Genomic DNA, 18923 nt, shown 5'->3' on the forward strand with positions numbered 1-18923 from the left:
TTTTTCTAATAGATTACTATTCATTGAAAAATGATATAGCATTGTTCACTGAATAGTGAACACGGTCCACACGAATTAAATTTTTATCCAAAGAAAAAGTATATATATATATAAAAGCATATAAAAACATTATAGAATATTCATAATATAAGAGTTCCTTTCACCGAGCTCAAAACATGTACAATTAGGTATATAACAATTCAATCTAAATGAAAAATAAATTTCTTCTTTTTTTTTTTTAGTAAAATGATATTTTGTTATAGTTTGTACACAAAAATAATAATTAATAAGTCATACTTTGGTTTGAAGAGGCGTTGAAATGGACGCTTAAACAATGTTAATTATTTTACTGTTATAAACAAATGTCCGTACTGGTAATTTGCTTATGAAATCGTACTTTTATATGAATGTTATCCAAACACTTAATTGACAAAAAGAAAACACTTTTAATCAATATTATCAAACGCTAAGTGCAATTTTAAAAATTGTTTTTTTATAAACTACATTTTGAAATCGCACTTATTAAAATCGCAATTTCAAACGGATACTTAGTGTATTAGGGTTTTTATTTTGAGTATTTTTTCTTTAATACTTGATGAGTACCAAATATTGTGTATTTGGACCCCTTAATTTACATTAGTTAAACCTTTAGCTTTGTTATTTTCTAATGCTTTGGTTAGTTTTAGTGTTTTTATATTTTGTAGGACAATAAGAGAGAAATGATACAATTCAAGCAAAATACAAGGAAATTCGGATGCAGCAGACCAGTACATTTAGACTGATCATAACAGGACCAAAAGATATCTGTTTTGGGAGTTTCTTAGGTCTAAATTGAAGTTCAAGATGTCAGCTTTCCAACGCAACAATTTTCAGCCAATTCGGAGATGCGTGGAAAAAGATATGGCTGTTTGAATTTCAGTCGTCGGATCATCCCGAAAATCCGGAACCATCTCTCTTATTATTTTTCTTTTGCTTCATCCCTTGTCTCCCCAAAGCTAGAGCCAATACTCGTTTTTCTCCACATTCTCAGCCACTTAATCACTTTTTTTTTCCACTCAACATCATTCCATAAAACACTCACCACTCATTCCATAAAACACTCACCACTCATTCCATAAAACACTCACCACCCATTCCATAAAACACTCACCACTCATCTCTCCACTCATACACCCACTCACCCATTCCACACAAACTTGGCTATAAAATGAGACCAAGGCTGAAAATGAAGAAGAAAGGAAGAAGAGGCATGAGCCTCTTTGTATATAACTTCTTGCTTATCTTCTTCTTGTAGCTTATTTCTTTCCTTTTGCAACTCTTTGATTTTTATGCTTTTAATGTTTTAAGTTGTAGTTATTTTATCATGTGTAGCTAATATTTTCGTTTGGGGTTGAGGATGAAACCTCACCATTGAAGAGAAACCGAGTTTTTGTGCTTGTTCATGCTATTTGAGTTTATGGATTTGATTTCTCATTGCTCTACTTCGGTTTTCTTGAAATGATGTTTTGATATCTCTTGTGGTTTCCGGATACAAGTGATGATGTGGAATAAGTTTCATTAAATCGGTTGCTTGGTTTTTCATCTATCAAAACATTGGACATTCATTGTGCGCCGTTTGACTAATACATTGTTTTATCGGTTAGAATGAAGATATCCATTGTGATTGAATGATACATTGGATGTTTGGATTTCAATTGGTACTCTTTGTGATTTGTGCTATGAACGGAATCATAGGATGATCTAAATGAATTTTGAAGCAATGTAGAGCATACCTAAGATTTATAAGTGACAACCTTGAATAAGTGTGATGAGCATGAGATTAGGTTGATATGATTTGGTGAGTGTGAATTCCAAAACCCTAAACCCCTTTATTTTCGTTATTTTCGTTTATACTTTCTTTTAACAAAAACCCTAAATTTGGAACTAGGTTAAAATAGGATTAGTTTGAATAGAGATTAATTTTTGCAACGCAATTCCCTGTGGGATCGACCTCGCACTTGCACATACACTATATTGCAAAAGATTCGTGCGCTTGCGAGTATTATAATTTGCACATCAAGTTTTTGGCGCCGTTGCCGGGGAATTGTTTTGTTTGTGGAAATTGATTTTTGTTTGAATTGATTTTATTTTTCTACTAGTTTAGGTAGATTTTTGTTTTCTTTTTCTTCTTCCAATTTTTGTTTCTTTTTATTTTTATTTGTTTTTGTTTTATTATCTAACCCAAAAAAAAAAAAAAAAAAAAAAAAAAGCAAGGTTTTCTGTTTTATTGTTATTTCAGGTTGTGCGGAATTTTGCGAAGTCGATCGATCGAACCAACACTGGAGGTGTTACCTGGAGTAGTTCAGTAGCAGAAATTCTTGCCAAAAAATTATTTTTTGGTCCAAATTTGTAAGTTTTAATTCTTGCCTTTCTGGTATCTTTGGTTGTTTTATGCATTCGTGTTAGTCTTCAATTTTATTTTATTTTTTATTTATTTTGTTTGTGCTATTTTTTTTTTTCTTTTAATCTTCAAAAAAAAAAGAAAAAAAAAAAAAAAGAAAAGTATATTTTGCTAGTGTGGTCTTACGGCGCTATCTAAGTGTCGAGGCAAGTTCTGGCTAGGAAAGTCTTGGGATTTAAGTGTGTCCGGTGTGACCCCCCTCACTTTCCTGGGAACGAACCTGGGTTCTTAGAGAATTCTGTCTGCCCCACTTGCAATTTCTTTAAAAAAAAAAAAAAAAGGGTTCATATTTTTGGTAGGAAGTGATTGTAAAACATGAATTATCACCCATATGAACCATGTTCACTTTGCTCTGATCCTCATCATTGTACCAATAATTGTCCCTCTTGGGGACAATTCTATAATTTTTCATATGAGCAAATGAACAGAAATTTCTCTAGCCCGGGGTTCAATTCAAATTCCAATTTTTACAACCCGGACTGGAGCAATCATCCTGATTTCTCGTGGCATGCTCAAGCCATGGGAAATCATGCTCCCCAATTTCAGGAACTGCACTATCCCGAATATTCGCAGTTCGATACCCAATCTTCCCATCCTTCATCCTTCAATCAACCGACACCACAGTCATCATTAGAAGACACTCTCAAGGCCTTCATGCAGTTTTCAAGCCAAACCATTAATGAAATGAAGAATGCCACATTGGTTAACACCCAATCTATTAATGAAGTGAAGCAGGCTATTAGTGACGTGAAGAATGCTACCATGGAAAACACTCAGGCGATTGCCAGGATAGAAGGACAGTTCGAATATCTGGTTGCTGAGTTTAACAGACTCGAGGAAGAAGAGCTTCAAATTCAGCAGATGGCTCAAGGGCACTACATGATTGATGAGGATGATGCTAGCCATTCTGATCATGAGCATGTCCCTGCCATCACTTTATTGGAGAATGAAGAAACTGTGGATAGCATCAGAGGGGAAGGAAGAGAGGAGCACCCGGAGCAAGCAGCGCCCCCGCCCAATCCAAATACATCCGAATACGGAATGAGTACTGAAGCTCATTCCTTCATCACCATCCCTCTTGAGACATTTCATGAGCCCCAAGCTTTAATTCTTACATGTCTCAAAGAGCCATCTTATGCCAAAACTGTCAAGGATCTATGCACACAACCGCGCAAATCTAGGAACCATCGTCCTACAAAGATCCTTCGAAGCAAGCAAGTTAGCTACATAAGATGGCGAAACATTTCTCTCGAGGGACATCAATTCTTTAAGAAGAAAGGGTGGAAGGGATTGGTTGGACATCCACATGATCGGGGAAGGCGCTGTAAATTTTCTTTTACCTTTTTGCACAATTGTTTTTTTTTTTATTATTTTTGTTAAATATTTTGTTTCTGTTTTACCTTATTTTGTTGTCTGTTTTTGTTTGTTAGTTTATTTTTAATTTTTTCAAAAAAATAAAAAAAAATAAAAAAAAAAATAAAAAAAATTTGGTTCATATCTTTGGTGGGATAACTTCTTGCTATAGGGTGTAAGTGAAGCATGGATTCTTATTTTGATAATTATTGTGATTCTTCTGTACAACATGTTTCACCTAGTGGTAGGACACTTGCTCCAACCAACTACCCTTACAGTTTCAACCCACTTGAACCATGGAAAGCTTGCTAAATGAAAACATGGAAGCCTCGAAGGAGAGGAAGGTGGGGAATGTGAAGAAAGCAAAGAAGGCGAGGCAAGCAATCCGGAAAGGATATGAGCGCGGTACTCATATCGTAGTGCTCTCTCTCTTCTGTCATAGATCGCCATCACCGGATTGAGGATAGATGTGAAGAGCGTCCAGGTTGACAAGACGGAAGAGAAGGTCTTGCATGATCAAGAATAATCTTGCTTCTGGATAGTATGATCAAGAATAGTCTTGCTTCGTTGTCTATGAATCTGGTTGTGATGCTGCATTTTTCCCAACTTTAAACTTTGAAATTGGTTATGAACTACATCTTCCCTTCCAAGAAGCGATGATGAGTTCAGATAAGAAGAGAGATTTGGCTCTCGAAGTGTGAAGGGTTGAGAGCTCATAGGTGTGCTTTGCCAGAGAGAAGACGAGTAAATTTATAGAGAAAATTTGAGAGGGGACGGTGCAAGTGGTGCCGACAGTGAATCGTAATATCTCCATCCCTTTCTCGGAACGCTCATCCAGCTCATTCTCGGGATGCCCCTCTACGACTGCTAGTTGCGGAAAGTGCGGCGATGAATCCGGAAAAGTCATTGGGTAAATTCGGAATTCGAGAAGGTGAAAAGGGTGAAAACTCAAAAAGAAGAGAACTCGTGATTCGAGGGCGGCTGTCTACTAGTGATAATGGAGGCTGCGCTCAAAAAGAAGAGAACTCGTGATTCGAGGGCGGCTGTCTACTAGTGATAATGGAGGCTGCACTCAAAAAGAAGAGAACTCGTGATTCGTGGGCGGCTGTCTACTAGTGATAGTGGAGGCTGTGCTCAGAATGACGTTGATTAAACCGCGTCTCGCCCAGTGATTAAGTTCTCTTTCCTTCCCTTCAAATATTTCGAATCACCGCTTCATTTCTATCTTTCTCTCCTTCAGATTCTTTGAGGAATATCATCGTTTCCTAAGTTTTCCAGAAAAATGGCTTCTTCCTCTTCCCAAAATAATCTTGATCTGAATGCTACGCCAGTAGTACAACCCGAGATTTGGCGTCCATTATTCTTAACGCAAAAAGGTCCTCTCATGACCAATGACTCTGTAATGCTGAATGATGCAGCAGCCGCATCCATGGCTCAGGGCATCATAACTCCTCGAGATAATAAGTTATTGGCGGATAGGACTGATGCTCAAGCCATCAATGACTCTTTGGCTTTCAGTATTCAGAGTGCTTCTTTAGTTACAAACATGGCTCGACGTCTGCAAGTTCGAGGGAATGAAGTTCAAGCGCTAAAAGCTCAAATTTTGGCTTTGCAGCGAATGTACATGGACTTTAGGCGTAGGAATCGGGTCCTACAGCAAGAAAATAAAAAGCTGAAGAAGGTGGTAGATTCATATGCGAAAGACTTGGAGAAGAGGTATGCTGAGTTGGAGCAAAATACCAATCGTCTCCAAGAGCAACACCAGGACCTCTTGCGTGTAGTCCAAAACCTCAGGGTTTTCCGCCCAGAAACTTAGTCAGGTATAAGCATACTCTGGGGATGTTGCAGGAAAGGTCCGATTCGCAAGTTTATGTTTTCTTAAAAGTACTTCGTTTTGTAAGACAATAATTATATTTTTATTTTCTTTATTTTTTATTTTTATTTATGTTTTCTTAGAAGTACTTCGTTTTGTAAGACAATAATTATATTTTTATTTTTTTATTTTTATTTTTATTTTCTTTATTTTTTATTTATTTATGGACTGTAATAATAATAAAAAAAAAAAAAATGGCGCTACGAAGATCCTGCGAAGCAAGCAAGTTGGCCACCTGAGAAGGCGCTGTAAATTTTCTTTTCCCTTTTACTTTTTTTTGTATAGTTGATTTCTTTCATTTTTATTTCTTTTCATTTTACTTTTATTTCTAACAGCAACTAACATTTTGATGCTTGTGTCTATGAGAAATGTTGCTGTTAGTTTTTGTTGACAGGTGTTTTGGTGTTTAAGTTTGGGGGACGCCTTGACCTTTCACACCTCGATGTTTCCTTACTTCTGGTAATGTATTTCTACACTACACATTGCGGACAATGTGTAATTCAAGTTTGGGGGTATGGAAAAGCACTTTGTCCATTTGTTTGTTTGTTTATTCCATTTGTTTGTTTGTTTATTTTTTCTGTTTGTTTAGTTATTTTTAGTTGTTCTAAAAAAAAAAAAAAAAAAAAAAAAATTATGTTGTCAAGTTTGAGTTAAGCCATAGCGGTGGTTTGCATTTCATCGGCTTGCTTAAGTTTTTGAACACATCATGTCTTTAGGAATCTGAGTCTTTTGACTTATTTTTGGGCTAGTAAGATTTCACTTGAGTTGAACTATCACGAGCACGTTAGCATGTAATTTGTGGGGTATGAATTTGTGCTAAATTGTGTATTTTGAGAGTTGTTGGATGACTTATTGATAAATAGCCTTGGCTTGCAAGATATATATATATATTTAAAAAAAGAAAAAAAAAAGATCATTTTGAGTTTTTCACTGAGTAACCGGGCCTCTTGCCTCACTAAGCATTGAGTGTTCGCGTCAAAAGGTGAGAATTTCAATTTGGTTAATTGTATGGCTAGTTTGGCTTCGTAGCCTTTTTGACTTGAGTAATTAAGCCCTTAGGGATGTTTCTACATCTAGTGCCCTAAGACCATTTGGTTTGGGAGCCACTGGCCCAACACTCGTTACATGGGTCAATTAGAAAGCTTAAGGGAGCCGAGCATTGCACAGCTAACATATTAAAAAAAAAAAAAAAAAACAAAAAACAAAAAACAAAAAAAAAAAAAAAAAAAAAACAAAACAAAATATATATATATATATATAAATAAAATAAAACAATTTGCATATCTTGCCTTGGTTGTTTCATTTGATAGGGATTCCAATGATTTTTGAAGTACTTATCTTGAGATTAAAATGAAACCTCATAATTGCATGTTGATTTCACTCTACACTTTTGAGGAAATGTGATGTCTTAACTGTCCATTTATGAGTGATTTGATGATTGGATCCCCTGTTGATGTTTATGATGGGGTTTGTCTTTTTAAGCATGCCAATGACGTATGAACCATGGTCTGGGTAAAACTTTTTCTCGTTGACAACGTAGTGTTTGAATGTTTGTGGGTATCATTTCTGGCAAACCCTCACGAGACTTCACTCGTCCACTAGGGAGTCCTAGGGGTTTAAAAGGCTTGTTGCATATGCTAAATGCAATCGTGTCTCCCACGAAAGAGGATTTATGTTTCATGCTTTGATTTTTTCATTTTGTTTTGCTAAGGGACTAGCAAAATGTAAGTTTGGGGGTATTTGATGAGTACCAAATATTGTGTATTTGGACCCCTTAATTTACATTAGTTAAACCTTTAGCTTTGTTATTTTCTAATGCTTTGGTTAGTTTTAGTGTTTTTATATTTTGTAGGACAATAAGAGAGAAATGATACAATTCAAGCAAAATACAAGGAAATTCGGATGCAGCAGACCAGTACATTTAGACTGATCATAACAGGACCAAAAGATATCTGTTTTGGGAGTTTCTTAGGTCTAAATTGAAGTTCAAGATGTCAGCTTTCCAACGCAACAATTTTCAGCCAATTCGGAGATGCGTGGAAAAAGATATGGCTGTTTGAATTTCAGTCGTCGGATCATCCCGAAAATCCGGAACCATCTCTCTTATTATTTTTCTTTTGCTTCATCCCTTGTCTCCCCAAAGCTAGAGCCAATACTCGTTTTTCTCCACATTCTCAGCCACTTAATCACTTTTTTTTTCCACTCAACATCATTCCATAAAACACTCACCACTCATTCCATAAAACACTCACCACTCATTCCATAAAACACTCACCACCCATTCCATAAAACACTCACCACTCATCTCTCCACTCATACACCCACTCACCCATTCCACACAAACTTGGCTATAAAATGAGACCAAGGCTGAAAATGAAGAAGAAAGGAAGAAGAGGCATGAGCCTCTTTGTATATAACTTCTTGCTTATCTTCTTCTTGTAGCTTATTTCTTTCCTTTTGCAACTCTTTGATTTTTATGCTTTTAATGTTTTAAGTTGTAGTTATTTTATCATGTGTAGCTAATATTTTCGTTTGGGGTTGAGGATGAAACCTCACCATTGAAGAGAAACCGAGTTTTTGTGCTTGTTCATGCTATTTGAGTTTATGGATTTGATTTCTCATTGCTCTACTTCGGTTTTCTTGAAATGATGTTTTGATATCTCTTGTGGTTTCCGGATACAAGTGATGATGTGGAATAAGTTTCATTAAATCGGTTGCTTGGTTTTTCATCTATCAAAACATTGGACATTCATTGTGCGCCGTTTGACTAATACATTGTTTTATCGGTTAGAATGAAGATATCCATTGTGATTGAATGATACATTGGATGTTTGGATTTCAATTGGTACTCTTTGTGATTTGTGCTATGAACGGAATCATAGGATGATCTAAATGAATTTTGAAGCAATGTAGAGCATACCTAAGATTTATAAGTGACAACCTTGAATAAGTGTGATGAGCATGAGATTAGGTTGATATGATTTGGTGAGTGTGAATTCCAAAACCCTAAACCCCTTTATTTTCGTTATTTTCGTTTATACTTTCTTTTAACAAAAACCCTAAATTTGGAACTAGGTTAAAATAGGATTAGTTTGAATAGAGATTAATTTTTGCAACGCAATTCCCTGTGGGATCGACCTCGCACTTGCACATACACTATATTGCAAAAGATTCGTGCGCTTGCGAGTATTATAATTTGCACATCAATACTCTTTGTACTTCCATCTTTTGATAATGAAATTTTATTCTAATCATCTCTACCTATATATGGATGTTGGATGTGGGCATGTAAATCTTGGTATTATGCGCGATTGACTTATTTTATTCACTTCTTTTTTTATTCCTTTGTGATCCGAAAATTAATTTGTTGCAAAAACATTAGCAACAGAGTTTGGGATTTTTTTTTTTTTTGCGGGATGACTACGGAAAAAAATGATGGTCATAATAGTTTTGGCCTTGGATGCATGAAAATGCATGCGTTGTTGTGACAACAAGGCTCAACAAAGATTGATTCTGGATGGTGATGCGCTATCAACATATATAATCAAAGGAAGAGATTGCAAAACTTGAAGAAAAAGCCCATGTTAGAATTTGTACTCTTTCTAAAGGAGTTTTGAGAGAAGCCGTCGATGAAAAACGACCGCTGATTGTTGGGGTAATTAAGCTTGAAAGTTTGTACATGAAGAAGTCCCTTGCTAAATGATTGTATCTAAAGCAACAAATATATTCCCTCAAGATGAAAGAATGTATGCCTCTTTGTGATCCTCTTGATAAATTTAACAAAACTATTATGGATATGAAAAATATTGATACTAAAGTTGATGATGAGGATAAAGCCCTGATTTTATTGTGTTCACTGTCGAATTTCTTTGATAAGTTCAGTAATTTAATGTTCTTCAGTTGAGGTATCATCTCCTTAGTAAATGTTAAGTATGTTTTAAATTCTATTGAGTTAAAGACAGAATTGAATGAAAAATGTAGTGATAATCAGCCTAAGGATTTATTTGTTAAGGGTCCTTCAAAAATTTCCTCTAATTCCAGAGTTCGATTCAATGAGAGGTACTCTAGAAAAGGTAAAAGAAAATGAAGACTGATCGCAATTTCCCCCCCCCCCCCCCCCCCCTTCCCATTTTTAATCATTAAGACCGGGTATTACCTATACAACATTGACTTCCAACGCCCTTTCCTACTCCACCCAAATAAATCACCATATGGAGAAATATCATTTATTATTCATATCAAGGCCGCACGCATCATGAAGTAACGTTTTGAGGTTACATCATAAGTTCGTACTTCGATATCTCATAATTCCTTTAGTTCGGATGATAGGGGCTCTTAGTAGATATCTATCTTCCTTTTAGTTGAACTTGGGCCTGGGATAATCACAGATAACATAATAGAAGATTGTCTTATGCTCATCCAAGGACGTATGTTGTACGATACCAACATTACCAGCCAAATACTGTGAGCATTGCTCATATTTCGGAAAGAATTAAATCCATCTAACGCTAAGCCAGGCCTGACATTGCATGGGTCAAAAGCAAAATTTTGAGTACCTCTCATCAAATATCTTCCAAGCTTCACCATCGGCCGGATGCCTTAGTACCCCATCATTTGTAGGCTTATTAACGTGACATTTTATGCGTGAAACGGTATTCTATGACATAAACAACCTTTGCAACCTTAGTATTAAAGGAAACCATTGCAATACATTTATCGGTTTTGTTTCTAATTTTTGTGATGAATCATCATCCACACTCATAGTTTGCTTCCACTTTCACGCATCGCATTTTGTACATTTTTCTAACTTTTTGTTGTCCTTCTAAAACAATATACATCCATTGTGACATGTCGGGATCTTCTTGTATCCCAACCCCAAGTCCCTTATAGCTCATGTACTTTTTTCGCCTCAAATGTGTCTTTGGGCAGCTTTGGATATGGTGGAACAATACCTTTAAGAAACCCATAAAAGCTTTAATAATTAAAATGCTTCTATATATGAGCACAGGCTAGTTTTAGTATATACTTCAATTCTAGAGCATAATGATTGGTATCTAGCTGGAGTTCACTAGGATTTGATACTTTTACTTTCTCGATTTTTTTTGGATGAATAATTTGATACTTTTTTTTACTTAGCCATTACCTTATGAGTAAGGTTAGAAGGAAGACTTGTCTTTTTTGTATCCTTTGAAATGTCATATGATGTTAAAATTATCATTGAATCAAAATCTAAAAATAATCATCTCAAATTCAGTGATATTTTAAAAGCCACATTGGCATAAGAAGGATAAGAGTCATCATTTTAATTAGACTTTATACATGCATGATTTATAAGAATGTCAGGGGCAGAACTAAAATTTTAGGCGTGGGGACAGAATTAAAAGGAAAATTTTTGAAGTGGTAAAATTTTGATTTTAAAAGAGTTACAAAGATATATTTTTTTTTAAAAAAAATTAATAAATAAAAAATTGAGAAACGCGTTGAGGCTTTGGGGGATCAGGCGGGTTGAAGCCCAAGCCTCAACGTAATTCTAATTTTCCTGAAGTATTAACATTAATTAGCTCTTACTTATACATTGTCTGAGTTATACAATGTAATCCAATCTATTTTCCGTCAACATTTTCTTGAAAAAGAACCGCATTAGATAAAAATGGTGCCGTGACTTGCTTTTGATGGATTAGGATTCATAGTAATTAGTTGTCTAAAAGTTAGTAATTTGGGTCCTTAATGGACAGAATCTATATAAAACCCACATTTCCGAATAATTGATCGGGTAGCCCAAAATTTATTTGAGCAGGTCGCAATTTAGGCAGCTAATATGGAAGAGTTCATATGAGATCCCCACCTGCTAGATCAAATAAACGATAGGGCAAACAAAAATTTATTTTAGCATGTAGGTCCCTAGCAATTTGAGCAAGTAATTGCTGTGAATCTCAATCCGCAGTCAAATGAGCAATAACTTTAATTCAACTCAAAGACCATAATCTAAATATATATTTTGGTATAATATATATATATTTTTTTACAGGATTAGTAGGATGGACGAGAGATTACTTGGATCAGCCCCAAAAGATATTAGTAGTCTGTCAAGGAGGATATGGGTGGAAATGAAAAAAAACATCCAAGGTAGCATTTCCTGCAATGGTAGCAAGGGTTACTCAATTTGGAATGTTTGTGGTGACACAGGCATTTATAGGACATATTGGTGAAGTGGAGCTTGCGGCTTATGCACTCATACAAATCATTACTGTCCGATTTGTTAATGGGATAATTGTAAGAATCTTTATCTTACTAATATAATTTATTATTTATTTATTTATTTTATGATATTTGGAAAGCTTATAAGTTTAATAAATTACTTTTTCTTTTCTAGTATCAGTGTAGTCTTTAATTGATAACCTTTTGAAAAGATCGACTACTGCACATATATTGATTTTTTTTAACAGTATTTAATTAGCCTTATCCTTTTTTTTCTTTTTCTTTTTTTTTTCTTTTTTAATAATTATTATACAATTTGTTGTCATAAATCAGCATATGATCGAAGTTAGGTCGGTTACCAAAAAACTTTAACACCCTTTAATCACATACTAACACGTGTCAATATATAAATAAAAGAATAGTGGGATCCTTTATTCTTAACTCATATACATATAGAATAAGTCATGGTAGGTTATATATTATAAATTGTATATCGTTCCATACTGGTTACTGGTGGGTGGTGTATTTGCATTATTCACCTATATATACATATATATAGGCTCTTTCTATACAGTATTATATGTGATTCAATATACAGTGATATTCTTTACATGTTGTGAGAGCCTAAGTCCTTAATTCAAACATCATCTCCATCATTATCTTCATATTTTAATTAAATATTTTAAGTACTGGACCTCATTTGTTGAAGGAGAGTTTATACTCACACATGAGAAAGAGTATTAAAATATAAATTAAATGATTAAACTTATATATTCATAAGTTTAAATTTTTGAAATAAATGATGATTTAACCAGACTCGGAGAAACATTCTTAAAAATATTGAACATGCATTTATGGAAATCATTTGGAGAAATGTGTAACACTTATTCTTTTTCAATTTAATTTTGATGTTGTAGCTGGGCATGTCAAGTGCCACTGAGACTCTATGTGGGCAAGCATTCGGAGCAAAGCAATACCGCATGATGGGAATCTACTTGCAAAGGTCATGGATCATCAACATTGCTATTGCAACAATCTTGCTCCCCGTCTTCATCTTCTCAACACCCATCTTCAAGCTACTCGGCGAGGAAGATGACGTCGCAGAAATTGCTGGATATATCTCTTTTTGGTTCATTCCTGTTGTCTACTATTTTCCCTTTGCCTTCAGCATCCAAAAGTACTTACAAACGCAGCTCAAGAACCCAATTGTCGGTTGGCTGTCTGCTCTCTCTTTTGCGCTCCATGTTCTCTTGTCATGGATTTTCGTGAGCAAATTGAGCTTGGGGATTTCTGGAGCAATGGGTGCGATGATCATATCGTATTGGTTGGTGTTAATTGGAATGTTCGTGTATGTCTTTGGAGGTTGGTGCCCCAACACATGGTGCGGTTTCTCAGTAGCTGCTTTTCATGATTTATTACCAGTATTGAAGCTCTCAATTTCCTCGGGTGTGATGCTTTGGTAAGTCTTTTTTCTTCACGTATGCGATGAGCTTAAAAATGGGCCCGTTTGATAAAAATCACTTTAAATCATTTTTTTGACATTTTGTTCTAAAAAGCTTAAAGATAATAGGATGGTACACACTTATTAGCATGAGAACACATTTTCAAAGTCTTCAGTAGTTTAAGATTCACCGTATCCTCTCTTTTTCATGTTTCTTTCTTTTTTTTCTTTTTTTTTTTCTTTTTTTTTTTTCAACAGCTTAGAGTTATGGTACAATGCTGTTTTAGTCTTACTGGCAGGATACCTGAAAAACGCCACAGTTGCAATATCTGCCTTTTCCATCTGGTAAGGGCACATCATCATTTCGCCTTTATGGTTTGGATTTTGATCCACCAGTAATTAATCTCCTAAATTGAATTGACGTTGTAGCCTCAATATCATAGCTTGGGATTTTATGGTTTCCGTTGGCTTCCTAACTGCTGCCAGGTATATATTATATGGCTCTTATTACCCATTTTCCTGGTTTAATTATTAGTTAAATTTGCTTAAATTGATGGATTATGATCATTAATTTCCTTTGCCTAGCGTCCGGGTTTCGAATGAATTAGGGGAAGGAGATGCCGAAGCTGCAAAGTTTGGTGTTAAAGTTGTCACCAGCATATCAGTATGTCTTGGAGTGGTCTTCTGGATTCTGTGCCTTGTTTTTGGTGGTAAAATCGGCTACTTGTTCACAAGTGACGAGGAAGTTGCAGAAGCTGTTTCAGACCTCTCTTTCCTCCTTAGCTTGTCAGTCTTGCTCAACAGTGTCCAGCCAGTTCTGTCAGGCATGCATGTTTTTGATTTCATAATATGATCATGACATGGAAGCTTCTTTGGTTGAAGATTTCTATCTATTTTTCTTATTCTGTAACTTGTGTTTTGCAGGCGTGGCTGTAGGTGCTGGTCGCCAAAGCATGGTTGCATATATCAACATAGGTTGCTATTTTCTGATTGGTGTGCCAGTAGGAGTACTTCTTGGATACGTGGCCGATCTAGGAATCAAGGTAAGGCGTTTTTTATTTTTTTTAAACCGGGTGTCAGACTGCGCCCCAACTAGATTTTTGGGATGCTGTGCATGCAATGCACTCGGTCCCTCTATATGGTCAGATAAAGTTTTAGCTTTTGTGTTTGCACTTAACGAGATCAAACTTTAGACGTGATGCATCATATATGAGACACTAAAACTGAGTAATTTACCACTTGAACTAACCCTTGAAATTAGTTTTCATAAAGTGTAACATTCTAATGGGAATTGTTGGTTAATCACGGCTGGTTTATGTAAAATAATTAACCAACAGTTCTCATTTGAGTCTTCCACTTTTTATGAAAAATAAGCTAGTTTCATATATAAGATGGGATTTTATCAATGCGAATTGAGATATCACTAAATAATTCTTGGGCTACTAGTGTACTATAAATGAGAACCGACGTCCCATGAGTAAATAGATTTCTGTGAAAGTCTTTAGAATATTAATTAAACAGCAAAATTTACTAGTGTCATTTGGTTTAAGTTTTTGAGACAACTGTGTGCATATTACATAATATTAGAACTAAAGGTCTTGACATCAATTCACCTCTTATTTTAATTAAATATTTCATGTGTTGGGTCTTACTTATTAAGAAGATGTTTGAACCCACACGTAAGAGATTAAATTTTTCCTTTCCTTATCAGGTTAAATTTTGGGACAAATAGTGGCTTAACAAAGTACTTACAATGTAATTTGGTCATTTCAATGGTATGGCAATATTGTCCGTGATATTTCACTATCCAGGAGGAGGAAGATATGCCTTAGTTCTTCTAATTATTCCTCTTAATAAACTTGTTAGGGACTATGGATTGGAATGATCATTGGTGTCATGATGCAATCACTCGTGCTTGGCTATATTACCTTTAAGACTGATTGGAATGAACAGGTAAATTACAATGATTACAAATTTCATATACGTACCATCAATGTCAATGGTTTTGTATAATAGAAATGTCATTTAGGACGATAATACATTTAATGACAGTTTTTATTGATCTTTTTATCTAGGTGAAGAAAGCATCGGAACGCCTGAATAGGTGGCTCTTGAATCCTCCCCATGAATCTAATGGAAATTTTGCTAAGGGAAGATTTATGGATGAACAATAGTATTTTTCGTTCTCTCAATTTTGTGTTTGATGGAAACCACGGCCTTAAGTGATAATTCTTAATTAGGTGCAGGGTAATTCGAGATAAGATTGAACCCATTAAAGTCATCTGTTCGGTCGAAAGAGCTAAGGAGTTGTTAAAATCTTGATGTTTTCATCCCAGCTATCCGTACTATGAACAAGTTTTTGTAACTGCATTAGCAAATCAATCTACGTTTTTGGAGCCTTCTTGTTGTAAGGTCTGGAAGAAAATTAACTAGTAATTGATTCTCCAACAGATTATCTTATTCTCATTCGAACGAAATGGAAATACAGGAAAAATTTGTACAAGGAAATAGCATACAACAAAAAACTTAACACTTATCATACAAGGAAATAGTCAGTTAGCCACTAATCATATCACATCAGTTTTGGCTGGTGTAAAACGGATCATTAAGTTGAAAGGAAAATATTACAAACCAAATATAAAATCATCGTCTTAAGTCATGAAAGCAAATACAAAATAACTAAATCCATCATAAGTCCCGCCTACTCAACATAAGGTACAATACCACGCGTATACAAACCCATTTCTTCTTGCTCGTGAGTGTGTATGTACTCTACCATCTCAGTGTTATCCACGAAGAAGATTCTGATGAGTTCATACCGAATCATTTTGAAACCGTTACCAACTATAAAACAACACATATTTTACCGATAGAAAGATATAAGCATAATTTTATGAATTAATGAGTACGAGAGTAAAGTGTTATCACAAGTTGAACTCATTAGTTTAAAATAAGTTTTGCAAACCAAAAGTAGAGATAAAGTGACATTCTCACTTCAATGATAGAATAACATCATGATGAAGTATAGATGTAGCTAGTGCATCAGGATTACGTGAAATGTGACGATGCAGTTCAATACATACTTCGTTTTTGAACCCAATCATCACAATAACATGGACATACCTAATAGTATCTCATAACATGAGTATATCACACCATAGATCATAACATCGTAGCAGAAACATCTATACAATAACATTACATAACATACACAAAGCTGACGTAAGAATCTACATTTTTAAAACATAAACATTATAAATGTTACATACAAAAGAATTGTTATACAAAAGTTTCCCAGCGATACAATGCCATATACATCGAAAGTGTTTATGTGCACAACCAAATGATGTACAATTACAAACGACAGACTAAAGCTTAGCCTAACCAAAACATACTCGACATCCTTTGCTATATGGGGAAGATTAAGCTCCTTGCTAATTGACGAAAAACATGTGACAAACTTTTAGATCTTCTCAACAATGACTGATGAAAACCAAAAGTGTGGGCTCTCAATTTACTCTTCAAAATATGAAACTTATATATTCTCGAGAGTTAACTCAAGAATATTAGTTCTTAGTTTTAAAAAACTAGAAAACTGTAGCAAAATTGCTTACCTTTGAAGACAATTTATCTTAGCCTTCCACCACTTCATATGTGACGCATGAGTTAGGGATAAGCTCCTTGGCCAATGCGTCCTATACAAACTACTGGGCTTGGGTTTTATTCCAAGGCCTAATCTCCTATTGCATCTAACGCATAGTTTCTCTTTAAACCATATTTTTAATTAAATAGAAACGAATAACCTATTAAATAAAAAGCCTGATCTGGTTAAATTAAATCAGCTTGATGAGGGACCTCTAAAGGAAAAAATAAAAAACTACCCAAAATAGTTCCGACTCTTCCAATCATTATACAATTGATTCTACTAAACAATTGTAATTACACTCTAGTATCTATTTTTTATTAAAACAATTAATCTTTTAAATTTACTTAATTTTGACTTTTGATTCCTCCATGCCATTAATTTTCTACCTCTTTTTTCTTGAGTCCTCTGATTTTATATATCATTCTCGTATTCATGAAAGTCTTATCACATTTACTTTATATTTCATACCAAAATGCTCCAGCCAGAAACTTAGAATAATTCATACCACAAAATCAACCTCAAGGAAAAATTTCTTATCATTTTAATAAAGGACTTAGATTCCTTCTTGAGAAAAGCTTTCTCACAATGTTAATTGCGATCACCCAACGCACTGAGTATTTTGACCATCAATTGGATATCACCCATAAATGCATCAAAGTGATCTACACTTCACATCTGAGTATACAATCCTCTCAGGATTTAGAATCAATGTCATAAGTAATATTGGGAGTATGAGTTTTTCCTTTTGACAATATTTTCATGGAAAAACAACTTCCAATGTCCGTTCAGTGCATAACACCTACATATCAACCCGAAGCCTCCAAATGGAATGCCCAATTCCATTACCGACTACGAACTATCCATAAGTTTTAGACTACAAGATTTATGGACTAAGATCTTGTGTGATAACTCTTTACTCTCACCGTAGACCATATTCAATGTAATCTAACGATATTTCACTTGCAAAATATATATTCAATAATATTAAACATGTAAAATAATATATGTGATATACTCAAAAATAGATTAGTGAATAACAACTTTATTCATAATAAACTTATATGTCTATAGTACATTGGGAGTTTGGGCATAAACCCCAATACAAACTATCAGTCTATTGTCAATGTCCTCCAAACTACCAATTGTGTCAATGTTCCCCCCTCAAATTACAAAAAAAAAAAAAAAAAAAAGAAATTGTCAGTGTCCCAACAAGACCAACAAAAAGATTAAAACTACAAAATAAATAAAAAAAATAAAAAACTTTTATTTTTTTTTGAAAAAATAAATTTAAAAACGAAAATTAAAAAAAAAAAAAAAAAAAAAAAAAAAAAAAAAAAAACTAAAAAGATAGAGGGCTTGTTTGACAAACCATTATCAACTCTCCATCTTTTTCTTTTCACTTATCTCAAAAAAATCAAATAAAAAACATTCTAATTTTTTTACACTTTTTATATCACATCAATCATATTTTATTACTATTTAAATGAAAACCCATTACAAAACAAAATTTTTTCACTTTTTTATAAAATATTCTCAAATTTTATATTACATCAATCACTTTTTACTATAAAACACACAAATATTTCACAACACAATTGTTTATCAAACAAGACCAGAATTTTTTTTTTTTTTTTTTTAAAAACGAATGAAAAAAAAATTATTGAAAATTATAAAAACAATTTTTTTTTTTTTGAAAAAAAAAAACAAACAAACCAAACAAAAAGTGAAAATAGAGTTTTTAATTTTTTATTTTATTTTTGTATATTTTTTTGTTATTTTGGATTGTTTTTAATAATTTTTTTTTTTAGTTTTTGAAATTTTAATAATTTTTTTGAAGGATATTTTTGTCATTAGAGGGAAGATCAACACTTTTTGGTAATTTATGTATGGACATTGACACAATTGATAGTTCGATGGGGACATTGATGGTGATAGTTTGAGGGAGGTTATATATACTTTTCCCAATTTTTTT

At 34.1% G+C, this 18923-nt stretch overlaps 1 pseudogene; it reads left to right on the forward strand.

Moving 5' to 3' along the window:
- Positions 1–11704: 11704 nt before the first annotated feature.
- LOC133880594 (protein DETOXIFICATION 24-like) lies at positions 11705–15687 on the forward strand (annotated as a pseudogene).
- The last annotated feature ends 3236 nt before the right edge of the window (positions 15688–18923 follow it).

Source organism: Alnus glutinosa, chromosome 10, assembly GCF_958979055.1.
Source record: "Alnus glutinosa chromosome 10, dhAlnGlut1.1, whole genome shotgun sequence".
Taxonomy (NCBI): domain Eukaryota; kingdom Viridiplantae; phylum Streptophyta; class Magnoliopsida; order Fagales; family Betulaceae; genus Alnus; species Alnus glutinosa.